At 30.8% G+C, this 16,234-nt stretch overlaps 1 protein-coding gene across 7 annotated transcripts in view; it reads right to left on the bottom strand.

Moving 5' to 3' along the window:
- LOC108906144 (mucin-2-like) overlaps positions 1–10,495 on the bottom strand; it is a 67,659-nt gene extending 57,164 nt beyond the window's left edge. For all 7 annotated transcript variants that reach the window (XM_018709329.1, XM_018709328.1, XM_018709332.1 and 4 more), the window contains exon 1: positions 10,361–10,495. The gene's annotated coding sequence lies outside the window, so the exon portion shown is untranslated. The remainder of the gene's footprint in view (positions 1–10,360) is intronic.
- Between the last annotated feature and the right edge of the window lie 5,739 nt (positions 10,496–16,234).

The raw sequence follows: 16,234 nt of genomic DNA, 5'->3' as shown, positions 1-16,234 counted from the left end.
TTTGTAGAAATAGAAAAAAATTGGACTGCACCAGTTTCAAGTTCTCGTCAAATTTGTGAAATACCATGTACTTAAACTTTCAAAACCACATTTACATTATTTCATCAAAAAACAACAAAACTAAAAAAATCCAGTATTTTACATATATACATAAAATTTCAAAAAGCTATATGGCTAAAAAAATATAAAAATTATTCTATAAGGAATAACAGCAATAAAAAATTGAAATCTATTTTTCTGAGGAACGACACGCAACCAACATACCCTGTTTTCAGTAAACAAAGTAGTGTTTCAAATAATATTTACGTTTTCTCAAAATCCTTTCCAATTAAAAAAACAAAAGACAATATTCTTTGCTAATTTTGCATTTTATGTAAAAAAATATTTGGCTACCCCAAAAGATCTCCTTTACAAGGTTTCAAAGAAATATCTCCGACTCAGTTAAAATACAGCAGAAAATCTGGATTACTCTTGCTTCCAGTTCTTATTAATTTTGTGAAATGCCATTTTTTTAATAATGTTTTCGATAGAAATAAATTTAAAATATATTTATGCAATTTATCAAGCTTATTAAAAGATGATATTACAGTTAGATACCTATTTATGTCTTAGTTATGATACTTATTGTATTGGTGGAATGGAAGAACTGCTTAGCCGAAGTCCACACATGTAAAATTTCAAACGTATGCATAGGTATAATATTTAAAAATATGGCGAATGCGCTAGTGAAAATGGTCATCATAATACGTAAAGGAAACTAATTTAAATGAAAATGTACTAACGTATTTAAATATTTTAAATGTTGTGTAGTTGGCTAACACACTAAACTAACGCAGGTTATTAATGTTAGACAGGACCGCAAAAACAAGTATCATGAAACAAATTTAACACTTTTTCGAACAAATACTTTTGTTAATGGACGAAATTGACTTGTGGGAATTATAAATACCTCATAATCAAACACCAAAACGAACTTTATAATAAAAGGTGAACGTTACAATAATACACGTTTATATCTCAGTACCAATACTGTTCTGCTCCGGTGGTCAAAATGTCTGCTTTTTAAAATAAAGTGGGATACGACACAATAGCTTGAGATATTTCCTCTTTAAATCAAATGATTATAGACATTATTTATAGCGAAGACCTTAAGGAAAGAAAGTGCGAATTGCTGGAATTCTCTCCTTGAGTGTTTGATTTAATGAGTATTTAACTATTAAATCGTATTTTAACTGCATTTATCTGATTCTTTACTGTATACGAGATCTGTAAATAACCGAATTTTTTAATTACGGACTAATGGATATATTTATTTATATACGTATGACAGCATTGCGTTGCGCATAACCTCCTTTGAAATCACATGTTCTTGGATTGTTGATATCTCATTTAGTTTTCGTGATGTTTCAGTTCAACGTGTTAAGTGTTAGTGACGATTTTTTAAATGTGCGATTTTCTGGAACGATGCAACGTAAAATTTTGCGTGAAACTGAGAAAAGATCTTACGGAAATGTTTCAACTTTTGAAACAAGCTTAAGGAGATGATTCTCTGTGTCGTACGGAATGGTTTTCACGATTTGAAAGTGGTCGTCAGTCAAAGGAAGATGATCCTCGACCAGGAAGATCTTCGACTTCAACTGATGTTCAGAAAGTCAAAGATCTCGTGCGTTCAAATCGCCGATTAACTGTCAGAGAAATTGCAGAAGAGGTTAGCATCTCAATTGGGTCGTGTCATGAAATTTTGACTGAAAAATTGAACAAACATCAAGTTGCAGCAAAATTTGTTCCTTGTTTGATGACCGAACAACAGAAAGAAAATCGTGTGGAGATTTATCGGCAACTTTTTTATGTAGAATTGTTCACGGAATCTAAAAATGACCCCCAAATAATTATTAGGTCTTTGGCGTAGAAGTTAGGATGAAAAAATCCCGTTCCTACGCCATTGACCTACAAATTTTGTAAATTTTACAGTAAATTATGCACATGTGCAAAATTTGAAGCAATTTGTTATAAGCATATCAAAGATTTCAAAAATAATATGATTTTAAAAACCGACCTGTAGAGTGAAAACGGTGATACTTAGACCCTTGTTTTATAAGGCAATTCTGAATTATTTGTTGAGTTCTATTTGTGATTAAAGTTTGATTCACTCGAACTGAAATACCCTGTATACATCTCATATTATTTTAATGTCAAGACCTTTCCTCAAAGGAAATTAATAAAATTAATACTAGAATTAATCTTATAATCTCGGATAAGCATGCTTAAAAGTGAATGGCAAATTCAATATTTCAAGTATGTGATCTGCCTAATTATTTACTTAAAGCATACCCCCAATGATACCAAAAATTGTAATTTAACCTTTTCACACATCTAAATTTTTATAATTATCTTTAACAGATTGATGCCTTAGAAGTATAATCAGTGAGTGATATTTAAACAATTAAATTATTTATGCTCCAAATTTTATCAGCCTTAATCTGAGCTATAAATAATATCATAGTCAAGTATTAAATAAACCTAGCTATTTATTAATATAATAGTTTTGCAATGGTTTGTAATCAGTCTTCATAATTATGTGAAATAAGACTAAGTACTTTTCAAAATGGCATTCTATTACTAAACAGATAGAGCACAAATATTCTGTGTTTGAATATTAAGCTCTAATAGGAGGAGGTTTTGATTTTAGTGAATATTTATTTAGCATTTAGCTAAGCAAACTCCTAATCGGCCATAACTTTCTTTTAGATAGGTATCTCAAATCGCTTTACAAATATATATGGAATATCTTAGACAATTTACTTTCTACTAAATCTGGGACATAAAGATATGATTTATATTGGTCTTCAGTTCTAAAATGGAATACAAAACGCATTCGAATGTTAATAAACTGAAAAGATGACGTATTATTGAAATATTTGAATAGTATTTTCCGCTTCACTCTTTTCACCGACAGTGGGAAACCATTTGCGACAAAAACAACAAGGCACATTGGAAAAAATTCCAGAACCGGTTCAAATGTGTTTTAAGCTCCCGACAATTATTTTATTAATTACCTAACGCGTGCACTATTCTAGTAGACCAAAAACAATCTACGATGCTACGATGTGCTAATTCGCAATGCACCGCAGCAAAAAATAAACTACTTAAAATATTTTTAACCACCAATTTTGCAACAGCAGTTATTAGCAGTTATTGAATTCTTCATTCACAGCTGCCTAGAACGTCTCTTTCTACTTCGCAGTTCCGATTGCGTTTGTTCTGGAAAAAGAACATACGAAACAAATTGATTTTATCGCAATAGTCGCAATTATTCTAGGCTGACTGTGTACATTCTTTTATCGAACAACACAAATAACAGTAAAGATGGTGAATAAGGTAATACCGATAATCTTGATGATAGTAGTTACAGAAATCATTTAATGTCAATAATTTAATTTCTTTATACATAAAATTACTCTACAGTTCGTATATCTCTTGGAAATAATATTTTCACTGGTAACTCAAACTGAAGTTCTATTTATAATATTTTGTTACAGATTACTGTTAAAAATGTTCTTTTAGCAGAATGAGCTCTTTAAGTAATATTCCATTTATTGTTTTTACATTTTCGGTATCTAGCAAACATGGGAACATTCATTGATTTGAGAAAAGGGACTGTGAGACTCGGCCAATTATGTGGGCCAGCCGCTAACGAATGGTATGACGTCACCACAGGGCTTCCGTACGTTTTCCACGAGAAACGGCTGAGAAGAAAATCCGATTTTTTGCTCAAGTAACTACGATGTGAACTACCTGAACCATGAATTAAAAAAAATATGCAAAGTGAGCCTATTCAAGTACATTTATCCTAATGTGAAACACTTGGTATGTATATTTTAACGACTTGTTTTTCGAAAAGTTTTAACTGCATTTGTGTCAAATAAAACAAACAACAATGACTGAGTGAACTTTACTTTTGTTTCCATTAAACTATCTGAAAGTATCTAAAATATAATTCCTTTAAATAATAAAAGAAATCTTTTGTAGTGGTTACAGAAAAGTAAATTGACAAGTTTAACCTACAAATTTTCGCTCGATAAGTTTACAAATTGATTCTGTTTCATTGCCTGGTTTTTAATGGTAAATTAATTAAATAATTGTCTCTTGATTATAGTAGAAACGTTTTTCGTATCCAAAAATAATTATTTATTTTAGCAAGATTAGGCCTCATATTTTTTATCAATGAAACTTATTTTACACAAATCATGAACTTAAAAATTATTTAAATAATAATTTCACAGAACAAATCATTAAATTTCTAACAACTGTTTTTTTGGCAAATATCTACGCAAATAATACACTTTCTCCGTAAATTTAATCACAGTTCTGTAAACGTAGATTTACTGAAATACAAACCAATGTCAGTTGTATTGCGTTGAAAGGAATTAAAAAATATATTAAACATTATGTGTAAGTTAAAGCAGTTATTTAGATGTTTAATGAAAATGTTACACGAAATTTAAAAACATGAAATATATTTTTACGCATTGTATATTTGTACGTACTAATTATAAATATAATGTAACAACTGTCGTTTATTTCACCACATTTAATAATGCTGTGGTTTTATGTTCATTTCGCTATTTGCTATTTGCTCATGCTCTAGGTCAGTTCACAGGTATTTATATTACGCTTTTACCGTTTAGATTTTCATCATATAAACACACTGCCGATATAATGTGAATTACTTACTCATTATTATAGCATTCATTTAATCTGAAACTACTTTTTATTTTGTTGAACATTTAACATAACAATTTCTGGTGTTTCTAGATCATAACCTCAGGAGGTTGTTACTTGAGTCATTTTACAATAAAAAGCCTTAATGAACGAAAGGTCTTAAGCCTCTGGTGCATTTTTAAATAAGAATAGTTCAATCTATTTTAGCGTAAATCCTCAACTGTTTCAATCGAAAGGCTGCCTACTAGATAGTAATCTTTACTGACATTAATCACTGTTCAACAATTTAATCACTGAATTCGAGATGACATAACATTTTGTATCTAGTTCACCGTGAGTTCTTAAGAAAATATCCTATTGTTACATTTTTGTCACTCCCTAACTTTTAATCTAGCACAGATTTCCAGGACGCATAAAAAATATTCGTTAAGAAATTAAGATATAATGTATTCTTGAATTAATACATTCAAATTTATTAATGGGGCAACAAAAGGAAAAATAACAAGGTACTAAAAAACAGGAGCAACTTGGGTGTGTCTCAAATACGTTCGCAGTCACGGACTACTAGATTAAAATGCTTGGCAGACCTTGATTAGTACCTCATTTAACATAACTGTAAACAATAAGTTGTCTCTTGGTTCCGTCTACGGTATATTTTTATACCAAGAAATATTTTCCATTTTCTAAGTTTATCGCTATATTTGTAATATACACGGTAATTTTAATATGAGTCAGTTTTTTAGGGGTAATAGTATTCGTACGTGTTTTCCAGAATACTAATCTGAAATATTTATATATTTTTAAATAGAATACGTAGTCGAGTTACAATTGTTTTTTTAAACGGCACTTATACTGTTGTGTACCGCCACTGGACAGCACCCGGACTTGAGTTGCTTCAACATCCTTATCAATGTTGCCAGTTGATACCTGTTTAAACTAACTGAAGGGCATTCCTTGATATGACTTACTTCGTATTATTTTAAAGTCACCATATTTTTTTGATGCGAATGATATATGTTATGAAAACTATTATACGATGTGTCCGGTTCTGTATATAATAACATATCTTTGCCGAGGGCATTGCTGCTCAATCTGTTTTGACCAATGATTTCACAACAGCATATGCTTGATCGTTGTTTACGCGAATGGAATATGTAAGTTGACTTCTGCCCTGACATGATATGACACCGCTTCTTTATATATATATATATTATTATATTATTTCATATCGCGAAAACTAACACAGTTATTGTACTTTGCCACGGTAATGTATTAACCTATATATTGTGTGTTTAACTGGTTTTGAAAATTGAAACTACTACGTTGATGGTAGAATATAAGTGCTTATTCGCAAGAAAACATGTCACATTTTATCGAAAATAAGAACATGCCAGTTTAAGTATGGGTGAGAAATAACTTACAAAGTATATATCGTTAGTTAAAATCATTAGTTAAAAATATAACTTTAACTTTCATATATTTTCTTATAAAAATCCATAAAAGATTTCATAATTGGAATAAAAGTTGGCTGTTTCGATGAAAAAGATAATTAACGCTTCTGTACGTATTATTTAGGTTTTGAGATCTCTTAAGAAATATTCTAATAGAAATACCCAATTTTGGTGAAAGTAACAACTATTGAGACTATTCATTCATCATCCAGATTGTCTATTTTTTTATCAAGGAAACGATAAGAAGATAGACAAGAGTAATTTCCTTATCGCTAAAGAAATGCACAATCGAAGACGTTCACTGATTTTTTAAATATTCTGCTCCAGATAACATTGTAGTCGATAGAGTGGTTTGGAATGATTTTCAATTCCTTATTTCATTTCTTGTTATCCAACGTTTGTTAAAAGGTCCTCTATGTAATAATCAAATTTTAAATAAGCTTTGTAGTCTTCGAAATATAAATTCTTCTTTGGATTTGTATTTTCCTTCTTTTATCATTTTCTTCATTACCTACATTCATAGTTTTCCTTTACTCTATCAATCCTATAATTTCTTCTTTTTCGGTGTTCTCAGTGTTCTTTACTTCTTTGATGTTTCTTCCCTTCACCGTTCTTCACAGTCCTACTATCTATGATTATATTTATCAAATTGTTCAAGTCTTATCTATTCCAAAACAAAGTCTTTATTAGCATTTAAGTCGGTCTGTAATCTGCAAGTTTCAATTCTGTGACAGAATATTCTTGTAACTTGAGAAATTAATATTATCAATCCATACATATTTTTATTTTATATAACCATCTGCAGCGAACCTCAAGTCATAAAATGATTAAATGTGAAAGCGCATATCTCCCGCAGGTGACGTACCTACCTGTTAGGAAAAAAACTCGTTGGAATTTCTACTCTCGTGATAAACCAAGATGGTTAAAATTCGAAAAAGAACACCGGAAACCAATTAGTATGAATTTTATGAATCAAAACTGACAATAATATGATTATTGTAGCAATCATAAACATTGATTATTTCAAAACAAATTACCTACTTAAAACAAAGCTGATTGTAACAATTTCAGATTATAGGCAATAGTTATGCTAAACTGTGCCCACAAAAAGCCTTGACACTCGAAAGTTACGTAAATTTTTCAACTCGCTAACTACGGTTGCACAGAAATATGTTTTGAGATACCAAAATTAACTATTAGACACACTCTGATTATCTCGTCTTGTTATTATCTATAAATTATTAAAATTATAGTTAACTAACTAATTACTATTAGAAGAGATATTAAAACATTAATTTCTTGCACATTGTGCAGGTATCACAATAACGAATCGAAGATGAAGAAGTGAGTCCTTGTTTAATACATACAGAATGTTAAATAAAAAAAAAACTTAACTCTACAGATCTTCGAACAAATAAAGATAGTGAAACGATTTTGTGTGCATAATGCATAAATAGAAAGAGATTCGACGTTAAAAAACTTAAGTCTCAGCTGAAACATCTATCTCAAAAATTGCAAGCTATTTCCTAAATGTCAAAAAGACATTTTAATTAACTAGAACAAAGTAGTTTTTTTCATACAGCTGTTATTAATTTAATTGGATAAGTTGCTTCAATAAATATAACTACTTATTTTTGAAAACTAATCAACTACAACTATTTTCTTTGTTCGAAATTTGCAAATTTAGATTTCCAAAATTACAGTGGACCAAGCTTATTTCAGACGGAGAAGCAAACAGGTTCTGCAGCTCCAGTTATGGACCTAGAATTATTTTTCGATGGATTATCAGTCGATGCTGACAGAGTAACTGAATCAGAAAGTTCAACAACTTTTCAAGTGGGGAGCCAGTTTCGAAATTTTTCTTATATTAATCTTTTCTTTAACATTCAATGCACTTTTTAACACAAGTAAATTAACCATAATGTTGGAAGTTTCACTTTCACGACCTTGTAACCAAAATAAGCCAGTAACACAATTTCAGGTGTTTTCTTAATTTTCTTATTGGTACACCATTATGACCTGTTTCATATTATCTTGGAGATTTTTGAAGGTACTTACTCTTTATCACTTGAAAAAGATATAACTAAAATCATTGGTGCTTAAGAGCTTACATTTGACTCACAGGATTTATTATGTTCAGAAAAAACGTACTTATGTTTAATTCTAATCATTGCGTTATAGTTTTTATCTGCTCCCACTATAGTAAATAGACTATTAATAAATTGTTTTTAAGGAGATAAGTGGATTTTACCATAGAAGTGGAAGTTGCTATGGACAACGAGAGGTAAGTATGGTAACTTACCTCCCTAAGGAAAAAAGCGATTTCGATATATATATTATAAATGCATATTTTATGAACAAATAAATAGAAATATTTGATGAACATTACATTTTATTAATTATTTGGAATGAATATTTATAGTAATTGTACAATCATTATATTTAGTAACATTTATAAAATCTGAATAATTATTCCCCTCGCGTTTACTAATTGACACATTTTTCTTAAAATGATTTGACTACTCAATTTCAGTCACCGGAAGCTCAATATTATCTGACTGATCCATTAGAACAGCATGATGCGACGTACTACTAGAACCTGAAGTTGAAGCGTCATTGTAAAAAATCCTGTTGGCTATTTCATTTTTGTTCCTTAAGCTGGCAGCAACGTAACTTTCTGCTATTGTGGCTGATTTCTACCCACCATGTCCCTTGACTGCTTATATATCAAGTCCTGTATTAGGCAGTAACGTTGCCGATGTTCTTCGGAATGAATGGCCTGTCTATGTTTCAGGATGTTCTAGTTTCAAAAACTATGCAATCTTATTAGGAATCATAGAAAGGGTATTCTTGCCGACTGCTTGATAGCGCATAAAAAAGCGTGAAATTTCAGTTTTAATTTTAAATCCAATCTTGATATATTTCTGGAGAATTTCTAAGTGAGAAAGAGAACCCAGACGAAAAGTAATTGTAAACATACGTGACATACCATTTTTAGAATCTGGAATTGTAACTACAATAATGTCATCGAATTTTTTGAAATTGACGTCCAAAGTAAGTTCGCATAACTCATCAGAACGGGATGCTCCTGCAATGCCTAAGATCGTCACTACCTTCATTAGCAAATATGTGTTATCGAGAAAATCGTTGACTTGTTCTCTTGTAAAATCGTTTGACTTTTTGGGTGTATAGCCGTCATTCTTACGTTTCAGCATTTGTTGCACTTTCTATTTGAAAATCACTTATTTATAAATAACTATTCAAAACCAGCAAAATTGCAACTTTTATGGAGCTTTGCTTATAAACACCTTAGAAACGACAAAATCCAAACAACCAAGGCGACTTTGCAATATTTTGAATAATGTTAAAATGAATTGATTAAGAAATGTCAAAAGATAAAGCTTAATCTTTATTTCATTAACCATAAAGAACTGTGGGAGCAGATAAAATGTTATATACTACGCAGCAGTTGAGTATAATTTACCAGTCTCGGACGCTATTGCCAGTCCTCGCTCCGCTCGGGCGCAAAATCGTCCTCGACTGGTAAATAATACTTACCTTCTTTATGATGTTAAAACAAACTATCAAAATAGGGATGTAAAGAAACTAAATGTTATAAAAATGTGAAGTAATTTATTTGCGTCAGGTACTATTGTTCGGTTCAAATATGTTTCCCTAATCTTGTCCTAAAACATATGGCATGGAACTTAACTTCAGCGTATGGCTGAAATCTGAAATGATTAAATGAAACACCCTATATATTTCTACTTTCTGAAATGGAACACTGTCTTGAGAATAAAGTTTTATAAATTTAGTCATTAATTATAAGGAAGAAATGATTAAACGGATATAAAAATAGATAAGAAATAGAAAATTTTGAATGCGTCTCTGAACTATTTTGAAATAGATTTACGAGATATATCATATTCGAATAATCAAAAATATATACCTATACAATATATAGCTTTAGGTATTTTAGTTATACGATAAACTTTTATGGGTATTTAAAATTACTTAAATTTTCAAAAAAAAAATAAAATGTCGCTTCGTTCTGGACTTATTTAGTATTCATTTACTTTTTGTATACTAAATACTCAAAAATGGGTAGATGCTGCTACTTGCTAATATTATTTAAAAGTACGTTCAGTTTGCTTAAGTAACGAGAAGAAAAGTACAAAGACACACACCATAGCATGAAGGGTAGAACGAAAAGGGCTAGCTCCAGTATTATCCTGTATATTGGAGGGTGCACAGTATCACAAAATCGATCACAAGGACATAACCCGTAGCGAACCGCAACGTACCGAATGTCGCACTGGCAGCCAACGTCGAACAGATTAAAAATTTCTTAAAAGGGACGAAAAAAAATTGTATCAGTTTCCCTCTCACCGGCCAGTGGTGGCCTTTCTCCTCCTGCGGAGCCTGTAGACGCCGTCCCCACCTCCACGGACATGGTGTCCAAGCCTTCACTTCGCGGAGTGTCAAGAAACAGCGCGTTGCACGTAGCGGCTTGCTGCGACTACGATAAAGTTCTGGGAAGAATCGACGAAGACGAGAATTTACCATAAAGCTGATGCTGGGCACTTTCTGAATCATTGCTTCCATTTTGGATGGTCTTTTTTGCACAACCGAGTCATTGCTAAAGAGTTTTACAATACTACTTTTATTCGTAATTTTGTTTTGTCCAGCTTTACCAGAGTTGTACCTACCGATGTTGATTTTGAATTAATCTGAAACTGAGGTTATTTGAAAACAAAATATGTTATCGAAATCAACTGTATTTCTCCCAACCTCTAAATGGCATTGTTGCCATCATTTCAGATATTACCGTAAAATATAATAATGTGCAAAAAGGTTGACATGTATTTTTGAATTTTTGCATCGTTATTTACTTGGCAAAAAAATTAAAAAGTCAAACGAATTTAACGAACAGGTGCGACGTGCTAGACTATGTCTTAATTGAGCCATATGTTAATAATAAGCTCAACTAATATATTATACCACTATCCCTCTTTTTTTAATAAAAAGAGAGAGAAAGAGATAAGTTATACAAATAAGAAGTTTCCTTTAATAATATACACATCTAACACCTCACAAGCTGATTAATAACAATGGCATACGACTCGAATAAACATTTTTAAAATCAAGTAAAAAAATGCGTCAGGATTTATTCGCGAAATTGTTCGTAGAGTAGTTTCAAAATCTCATGAGCCGCGAAATGCGCGAAAGGTGTGGTGTATCCACCTAATTCTTCTAATAAGCACGTTTTGAAAACATTGACTCAGAATTAGACCACGTGCCTCATTACAACCAGAAATGAACTAAGGCGCTCGGGCATCAATAAAGTCAACTGGCGAACGTTCGTTATATATGTTTTTATTGTTTAAATTAAAATAATAAAGAATAGAGAATTTTATTATGATATTTGTAATCGGAGCAAAGGCTTGTTTACGCTACGAGAGCTCGAGATAGACTGTGAATAATGGATGTAATGTTTTTAGGACGTAGAATAATTTAGGCGACGGTCGGAATTATGTTTCTGCGCATATCAAGGTCAAAGCTCATAATATTTTGAAACAACTCTACAATTCTTAGTAACTTTCATTGTAGAATAGTATTCGACGACATAGTACATTTTATGCAAATACAATATAATTTTACTCTGTATATGTACAGTAAGGAATCTGTTATTATTATGTTGACAAGCCACTTTTTTCATTTTTCTGTGCCTTTAAAGTAACTCGCGTGCGACACCTCTAGCTTTATAGAGCAGAAAAACAACAATTTTCGATATCCGTTGCGATTCGATCCACCATCATTAAAAGTAAACTGGGATCCAAATGGGTTCATTCATAACTTGCAGATAATGCCTGGTAATTATAGGAATCGCAGTTATTACAGAAATCGGTTATGTCTGATGAATTACGTTAACAATTAGGTGTAAAGAAATGAAAACGAAAGCAGTGAGGGGGAAAACGCAATGAGCCCACGAAAGCAGATAAACGTCAGACTCGTTATTATAAGGAAAGTCTAACATAGTGGTAATTTTCAGGAAATACACGTGAATTTATTGATGGAAGAAAGCTGGAAGAAGGAAACCGATATCGTAACTATATATCTTTACATATTAATTGTTGAATTAGATGCAATTTTCTTTTAAACAAAGTATGAACGTATGATAAGTGTATATATGTAAATTCTTCTTTAATTGATATGAAAAGGATTCATAAGGGATATTGGATGTTCTGGTCAGGAGTAAGGGAAAAGGAAAGAATGAAAGAAAGGGTAGCTGTTGTATAGTCAATCCGAAGTCAATTGAACATGTATAAAAACTCCTAGCAATAAAATTTTATGAGTTTCATAGGCGTCCCTAAAAAAGTTCTCTGCTAAAGTTAAAAAATTATATTAATTTGTATATAATGTGTAGAAAGATTTTATTATATGTCCATTTGACCAACAACATATTTTAATTATTTATGTCCTCATACAATTTTATTATATTGATGGTAAATTTCGTTTTGTTCCGTTTCAAAAGGTCTCCAAAATGCCATGTTGTATGGCTATGGCAAAATAAATATTAATGTCAGCTACCGAACCTGGTACATATTACCAACCTCCTGGTTCTTCAATTGAGATCGGAGTGACTGTAATATCATTAGATATCAGACAGAATGAAAGATGTAGTGGACAAAAAATATGTTGTACCTATAATATAAATTCATAAAGAATGAAATATGGAGAAAACGAAGGAGAAGGAAAAATGCAATTTTTGAACAAATACATAATGAGATAACGGATGTAGGAGAAAATATAATAAGACTCTTTTAGTGTGACGTCACATATTTAGGCAACCCGCAACAAATTGTCTTCGTTGAAATAATACAGATTGTATCTGACCCTTGTTTACTATTTACATAGATACTATAGAAATGAACAATTTCAAATTGTTCTTCAACTTATTTTTACAAGGATTTAGAAGTATTTAAGAACAGCCAACACGTGTTTCGTAAAATAGATTATTTTTTCGTAAGCAAGACAAATCCAAAAAGGTAAATAATGTGAAAGTTACAAGACAAGCAAATATTGGAAGTGATCATTATTACCTATAGATGAAAAAAAAAAAACAAATGAAATAACGCCATATGAAGAAGAAAAAGAATCGAGAAAATAAAATGCTACAAATTAAAAGATACAAATTCAAAACGAATTTAAAAAAATAATTTGAAAGGGATTAGGTGAAAATAATGATGGGATAGATTGAAGAAAATTGGGAAGGAGCAGTATACTAGAAGATGTGAGAGAAAACTGTGGCACAACAAAAACAAATCAAAACATACAGACAACAGAATGGTAGAATGACGAAAACAAAAGATTAAAAACAAAAAACAAAAATGGAAGAGTTAAACAGAGAAGTAAAAGACTACGAAGAATTGAAAGAAAAACAGAAATTAGTGAAAACTGTGGTAAAAAAAATGCTAAGGAAAATTTATGGCAATAGTTTGAAAAAAAGATGCCTCAAAATTTCAAACAAAATCAGAAAGAATTCTATAGAACATTAAAACAATTGAGAAATAGAAAATATTATAATATGATGAATATATGATATCCAAATCAGACAAAAAAGAGCATCACTGAGGAACTTAAATAATGAAAATAAGGAGACAGTATTTTTAATAATTAACAGGATCAGAAAGAAGTAGGTACTCTAGAAAAACAGGAAGAATAAATTGTTATGTATATAAGAAGCGAAAATTATACGAGAAAAGCTGATACCTATATAGTAGTGAGATATGGGTATTAACCGAAAAGCACACGACACAAATGAACGCAATGGAAACGATATTCTTACGTTCGATAGAAAATAGTACAAGAGATAAAAGAAGAAATAAAACAGAATTTACAAATATACCTGATAAATGAAAAATTGATGGGAGACAAGTTAGATGCTTAGACATGAGTGTAGAATGTGTATTTATGAAACGAAGGAAATAGGAAAAAACTATACAGAAGGGTCAAGAAAAGTTTAAACATTCCATATGTGATAATGCTGAAGAAGTAGCAACGGAATAGGGAAGGTAATAAAGAAATGGCATGCACAGGACATAAACGGATTGTAGATAGAAATATATGTTATAATATTTAGTTCAATGAAAACTAGCCTTACTCTAAATGGTAGATGGGCATAGGAAAAAATAAAATAAATTATTTTAAATTTTTTGAACTTTGACATAAATCAAGATTTAACCTGGCTGTTAGATATAATATATAAATTACAATTTTGAAAAGGTAATAGGTACATTCTAAACAGTAAAATCGAATTTTTTTGAGCAAGCGCCATCTAATTGAAAAATAACATGAGAAAGTCGAATTGTTTTCAATCAAACAATCGTTTTTAACGGTTTGACGTAATTTTATACAACACTCTGTATATTTACTTATTTATTCCACAAAACTAAAACTTTATTAACAAGTGTTGCTATTTCAGCTGAATGTTTTTATCTAAAAAGCGATACAATCGTGTGCTCAAAAATCTGGTTATTGTAGGAATTTATTGACAAACAATAAAATAAAACAACACGAACTAACATTGTAATTACGCCAACAATTCGCTGCAGAACCGAAGGCTGGCATAAAATCGAGTACATATCTCCGTTATTAATTTCATTTAGGTCATTTAAAGGAAACTGAAAGTACAGAGGCGAAATGTAGATCACATTCGCTTTTCGATTTTTACGTAGAACTGGTCGGTCGTGCTTCCTTGTAGCCGTACAACGTTCTTTGCTGGAGATAGAAGTGGCAATGAAGATTGTTACACAACGCTGTTATTAATCATGCGCTAGAAACTGCAGTTATATTGTACAGTGTACAATAAACTGTATGTAAACTGTAAACTGTCACAGATAACATAAAATAAAGAGATACCGTTCAAAACATGGTAAAATATAGCATATTGGGCATCTTTCCTTTTTTTAATAAAAACACTTTAAGGTCAGCATAATAATTATCTATTCATTATTTTAATAGCAACACATGTTTATAATCTTTCTGTGATATTCAATTTTTAAGAGGTTTCAATTTCATTTTTTAAATATTGGACACAATAAATATTATTACTATGTTGACGTGCATAAAGCATGTATTTTTCGTGTATTAGGTATACTTTCCATAACCACTTTCCTTTTTTATGTCGCTAACTATATGTTGCTCATAACGGTACAATTGTAAAATCTCTAACTTGATAAAATATCACGTTTTTAAAATCACAGATTTAGCTTTCTAGTATGAACGTGTGGTTAGTGTGATCTGGTGGGTTTGATGTGACGGAATTTTTCTGTACAGTTTGTGTATGTCCTGCTATGCACCGTTAAACAAACCTCAATAATTGAAGGATATTAACACTAAAAATTATCTGATTTTAGTGCCACTTTTAGAGAAATATCAAATTTAAGTAGGTACCATTCGATATCAGAAAGATAATAAGAGATTTGGTGAAACAAAAGAAATGTTTTACAATTATACTTGGAATAAATAAACAATAGACTATTATTGTTTCATATCAGATATCGCGTGTAATTGGTGTATTACACATATTGTAACAAAAATTTCTTTTGTCAATTTCATGAGAATGTAAAATAATGTTATCACATAAATATCTAATTCTGTAACTAAAAATATTTTTTTTGCAAGAAACTTACAATTGTTATGTGGCATGTGCAGAGTGGCTCATTAAGAACCAAAACTGTATAAAATTTCCAATTTTGAGATAATTGGAATACATTTTTTAATCAAGGTATGGACTGCTATTTTTTAAGTCTGATATAGGTAAATATTAACTACATATCATCCTTTCATCATTGAAATCTATCGAAATATACAAGAAGTAATTATAAAACATCTTTCATTCAAAGTCAAATAATGGTGAAATCCCTGTCAAATGGCGACAACCACCGCCACCTGTTAGACAGAACTCGTTTTAAAACTGATACCGCCGGCTTCAAATGATTATCCCTCTTGACTTACACTATTGCCAAATGTCCCTAATGTAAGAACAAGAACCAGAG

This window comes from Anoplophora glabripennis, unplaced genomic scaffold (assembly GCF_000390285.2).
Source record: "Anoplophora glabripennis isolate ALB-LARVAE unplaced genomic scaffold, Agla_2.0 scaffold74, whole genome shotgun sequence".
NCBI classification, from domain to species: domain Eukaryota; kingdom Metazoa; phylum Arthropoda; class Insecta; order Coleoptera; family Cerambycidae; genus Anoplophora; species Anoplophora glabripennis.
The sequence above is the reverse complement of the archived record's forward strand: the minus strand, read 5'-3'. Positions and strand labels throughout refer to the sequence as shown.